The following is a 6,000-nucleotide window of genomic DNA, read 5'->3' as shown; positions in this document are numbered from 1 at the left end:
CCACGCACGCTCATTAAATGCGGCCTCGGATCTCTGGCTGGTTGACACCTCATCGGCAGGCCCCTCGGGGGTCTTTCTGGGTCGTCGGGGTACCGAGTGCTCAGGGGTACTGTTCACATCCCCGAGCACTCTCTTCCGAGAATGCCCATCCTTGTCCTCGGGGTGCCGGGTGCTCGGGGGTACTGTTCACCTCCCCGAGCACTTTCTCCCGAGCACTCTTTCACGAACCCTCGGGGACCCGAGTGCTCGGGGGCTGCCACGTGCAGCCCCGAGCACTCTCTCCCGAGCACTCTCGTACGGATCTTCGGGGAACCGAGCGCTCAGGAGCTGCCGCGCACAGCCCCGAGCACTCTCTCCCGGAACTTAGCTCTTCTGATCGTCGGGGGACTAGGGTGCTCGGGGGTGACTGGACATCTCCCCGAGCACTTTCTTCCCGGTGCTTGGATTCCTTGGATCATCGGGGTATTGGGGTACTCGGGGGCCACCGACCGTGGCTCCGAGCACCTTCTCCCGAGACTCGGCCTTTTCTCACCCCACAAGAGAGACCTCGCGGGATGGCGCCATATGGCGGATGGTTGGCTTGGCCTCGGGATTCGGGGACCCCCGGTTCCTGATACACCGATAATATCCTTAAGTTGTGGGTCTCTATTTATCCCCCGAATCAGTGACCAAGGAAGTCAAGGTTAGAGCTGTCACACATTCACCCATCATCCCAACACACCTATCGGTATTATCATTTGTATAGATGGCTCAAGTCTAGAGCCGTATTTACTGATGATTTGTATAAATAGTTAAAAAAACTGTATGTGAAAATATAATTTGTACAAATCTTTTAGTACAGATATTTCAAAAAATATCCTACACATGATTTTCAAACCATCTGTGTAAAAGTTTCTATAGCAGTGAGAATCAAAGACAAGTGACAATGGTTTTGCATCAGAAATTGTCGATTTCCTGTTTGAGCCCGATTTCAACAGTGAACCTGATTACCCGGGATAATGCAAGTTACCAATTTGAAGTGCAGTACAAAGGTAACTGTAGCCAATCTAGGCCCAATATTTTCAAAATGTCCATGCAAAACTAGCACAATACAATAATAAAAAGAAAGAAAGAAAACGACAGGTTCCAAAGCTCCATGCGAAAACATATACTATGTTCACTCTTTTGATGGCAGTACCATCTCTTCCACAATGTTCAGAGTGTTGGTTGTACTGCTTCCTCCATTGTTCAACTACTCGATGACCCCAGTCTGGCAGAGTATTGGTTGCACTGCATAGTGCATGCTGCCTACTTAAACAAAGTTAGGAGTAATTGTTAGTAATGGAAGTTTGGGAGTCATCGGAAATGCAATTATTGGTGTTTAGTGGGGGCAGGTATATAGAGACTAACCAAATGGTTCCGGTAGGGTTTTAGGCGCCAACTGTGCATGAGGCAAACCTTGGAGCTCATAAATTTATTGACTAAATAAATCAGCTGTCGGTAGGTTCCTGGAGGCAGCTCTCCGGGGAGTGACCCGGGTTCGAGGCAGCTGTGTGAGCATAGATCTTCTCTTTGAAAGAAAATCAGCTGTGAGGATTAGGGGATATATAAACTTAAAAACAAGTGCCTGTAAGACTAGGGAGGGCTCTAGTTTCAGTGTTCCTGGACCACATCGTGCGGAGATGCAGATAAGTTCTCTGTCTGTCTATGCAGCTAGTTTCAAATACTATGTGATGTGCACATTCTTCCGTCAGTTAGGCTCACTGTCCACTGTATGTTGCCTGTTCTGAGTTTTAGTTTTGTTTGCTTGCGTTATTTGGAAGTTGGCACTAGGAGAGGAGCGCATGGTCCACTGCCCACTGTATGTGTCTATTTCTCTGCATACACAGACACAGTTGCTAAAAAAATTCAGCTTGTATTATAAGTCAGCATATTGGTAACAACTAGTCACATGCATACCCTCAAATGTACCTCCAAAATCAGCAACGTTTGAGACTTTTCTTTTGAACCAGGTCATTAACAATCAGTGTAGTTGCTAAGTTCTTTTATTTTTCTGAAAGGACCGAACCAGCATTACTAATTTTATATTAGAACAAGAGAATTGATTCAGTTTATGAGAGAAATTAGATCAGAAAACTCGTACAACTGATCAACTATAGGATGACACCGGATCAACAACAACTGAACAAACACAAAACAGTTCACACACCACTTAGCATAGCTCTACAATGAAGGAGTTTGACGTCAGTCGTCGTTGCCAACCTTGTCACAAAGGACACAGCAGCTCCGACTTCCATAGCGGACCACGACCTCCAACCCATCATCATCACGCACGCATCAAAAGGCACCACTAGCATCTCGAGACAGACCTTGCTTCATGTCATCGTTGCCCAACTCTGTCACACCATCAACGCAACAGCTCCGACTCCACCTCCACAAGCTCCTCTCAAAGCAAGCCTATCGTCCCTCGTAACGTAAAACGCAACTCCTTCCGAGCCTCCAATGTGTGATCAAAGCCGTGGCCAGACTAACCAAAGCTGCACCAAGAGGCCAGCGACCACCAAAAAGTTGTGATGTGTGATGGATTTCCAATGCGACGCCCCGAGGAGGACACGACATTTTTGCACCATCATCGCATGTCCGGAAGCCCGGACAGGGCTTTCACCCGGATAATCCCTCATGGGTGGGACGAGGGAAAATGTCACGACAACACCTAAAGGAAAGAGAGCAGCACCCGAGGACGCCATCATCATCGGCACTGGTAAACTGCCGGGCAAGGCTTTTGCCTGTGTCTCCTCCATCCCACCATGCTTTTGGCAACAGCCACATTGTACATGCCCCGTCCCTGAGCCACCAGGCTCCCCACAGGACAGATCTGCGAGAGGAGAGAGATCAAGCTAGGGGGGACCCGGTAGCGACATGGGAGGGGACGGAGCACAAATGACAGCAAATGAGGCTCGGCTTCCACAAACTATATGCACAGTTCTAGGCGTCGTTCCTCCACCTACAAAAACGGGGGGCACTCAAATGTGTGCACAACATAGAAACACAAACAACGGCCAACACACTGTGAATAGACAGCCAACATACAGTGCCACGAGCCAACGGCCTCCGAGCAGGGCCATCGCCTGGGCTGCACCTCGGGAGGACCCCATGCTTGCCGGTGTCAGTAGTTGCCGCCTCCATAACCTAGCAAGCCATTCAAAGAGGGGTGGCCTGGCCAGGCACAGAAATGGCAATCACGCACAAACTGTCACGCCTGCGCCCACCACCAAAGCAATCACCACTATCGCAGCGGCCATAGTTGCTACCGCCACGACCACCGCGACACTGGTAGCCACCGCCACGCCCAACGAGGATCCGGCTGCTGCGCCACTGGCCCCTCGTCCAAAGGCCAGGGTAGGAAGAGACCTGGTAGACCACAGAGTCGCTGCAGCCCAACGACGAACGTGAGGCAGTACACCTGCGGGCACCGAGCCTCAAACAGCCTCGAGCACCCACAAGGATTGCAGTCTCCAAGGCCGCACACATGCACCCAACTGTCTTGAGCGCCAAGGCCTCAAGCGCATGCACACATCCAAGGCCTCGAATAGCCCATCTCGAGCACCCAACCGTCTCGAGCGCCAAGCAAGCACACATGCACCTCACCAAGGTCGCGTCGCCATCGCAGCCCCCAACGAACCACGACTCGCACCACCAAACCGTACAACCTACTAGGCAAGTGCCCTCCGACGGAGGGCATGTGGATCCAACAGCTGGGGCATGGATCTGGCTGTCGCGTCACTAACAGGCCGCGCCTCGCTGCCGGACGCATGGATCCGGTCGCCGATGGGGCTAAAAGGATGAAATGGCCCAAGAGAGGGGTGAATTAGGCTATTAAAAATTTAATCCTACCAAAATCTAGAGCAAGTAGCAACTTTATCCTAGATGAACTGAAATACGACTACACGATCAAACTAGACAGAAGCAAAAAAAAAATAAGCAAGTTAGAACACAAAGTAAATACAGAACGTAAAGCTTGTAAGAAGTAAATACACAAATGTAAATGCGGGAAAGTAGGAGATGAACAAGAGAACGCCAATTGTCTCCGATGTATCGAGGAGTTGGCACTCCCTCTAGTCCTCGTTGGAGCATCCACAAAGGATATTGTTCCTCCTTGAATCACAAAATCTCAAGTGCTCACTTATGATTGTCACTTCTCCATCTTCGGATTGAAGAATGAGACACCTCCAATCTCCAAAGACCGGCTAGATGTTGCCAACCACCAAGAGTAACAAACCAATACCTTCACTTACCAAGATCAAGCCTAGACTACAGTTAGATGTACACTCTCTACTCTCCAAGTACTAAAGATGTCCTTAATCTTCAATTAAGAACTTTTGAATTCACTCAAGTGTACCCTCTTGCTTCTTGATGACACATATAGTGTATGAACTCTTCTGGTGTCGCAAGAGATACATATGAGACCAAGTGAGGGGTATTTATAGGCCAGAGATCCAAAATAAGCCGTTACCTAACAACCACTTTTTCTGTTAACACCGGATGATCCGGTGAGCATCTTCTTACTCACACTGGATAATCCGGTGAGTAGAAATTTCAAAACCACACTGTGCCAGCTGTCATTAGCTGTTACTGCTGAGAATAGTCTGGTGTATGTATCCTATGAGTATACCTTTAGCACCAGACCATTCAGACAGTTGACCTTCAATTTTCAAACAGCTATAACATTCTCTGCAAGAATTGCTCTATTTGTCCATCACCGGACCATTCGGTGAACTGAGCAACTTTAAACTGTCTGAAGCAACCTCTCTGCAAAAATTAGTCCGGCGACCTCACCATTCGATCACCAGATAATCTGGTGAGTTCAACTTCATTTTACCTGGAAAATATTGCTTCTGCTGAAAAAGATCTGATGCTCTCACCGAGGTAACACCGGACCATTCGGTGATACTGCATGTTAACTATCAGACTATCTGATGCAACACTTTAAAAATGTCAGGATAGGTGTTAACAAGAAAAGGTTCCGGTGATACTGCATGTTAACCACCGGACCATCCGATCAGCACGTATGATTTCTGTCTAAACCAAGAAAAATACTCGGTGAGAACAAGAGTCACATCATCGGACTATCCGGTGAGGCTAACTTCACTGAGCTCGTCCAATTCAATATTTTCTTAAGCTCTAACTTCACGGTATCTCAACCATAGGCTTCTTTGAGCTACCTAGTGCTAAAATTTCACATGTGTGTATCAAATCAAGTCTAGATTTAACTAACTCAAGCTACTACTCTTAACCTCTCTTTATAGAACGGTCAAAAGACTAAAAAAGAATATCTATACTACTCTAAGTGTCCTTCATATTTCTTGTAAAACTTATAACTAAAAGATCCTTACTTTTAATACATATCTCCTTTGATCGTTCATATAATCAACTTAGGAACAAAGAGTATCTAATCATCATTGTAAATTAAAATTTTGATATCCTTCTGAATAAATTTATTAGTCACAATAATACAGTTATTATTAACCACCGAAATACTTATCACTTATCTAAAATTATAAATGCTACAGATGCAGAATCTGCCACCGTGCTGTGGAACAGACCGCCGGCATGCCATAGAACAGACCGCCACACGCGAAAGCGAAGACGAGAGGGAGAGAGAGGAGACGCGCAACTTCAGTTCATCAGAGGGCAAACAAGTCTGAGCTAGATCACACATTCAACAAAACTATATAATAAATTTGAGCTAGATCACACGTTCACCATAATATACAGAAGTCTGGGTATCACTGATTTATACTCTCCTAAAGGTCCGTACTTAACTAACTGATAGTTGGTGCGACAGATGTAGGGCTTGATCAGCAGAGGTCCAACTCCAATAATTGAGCTAAGAGTATACTGGAATGTTTAGATGACGGATGATCTTATTTTTATTTTAAATTCAAAATAAATAGTTAAATCATTTTATATTAGCTTATAAATTTTAAATTAAATTATAGTTAGAAACTAAAATCCTACCAA

Source organism: Phragmites australis, chromosome 2 (assembly GCF_958298935.1).
Source record: "Phragmites australis chromosome 2, lpPhrAust1.1, whole genome shotgun sequence".
In the NCBI taxonomy this organism is placed as follows: Eukaryota; Viridiplantae; Streptophyta; class Magnoliopsida; order Poales; family Poaceae; genus Phragmites; species Phragmites australis.
The sequence above is the reverse complement of the archived record's forward strand: the minus strand, read 5'-3'. Positions refer to the sequence as shown.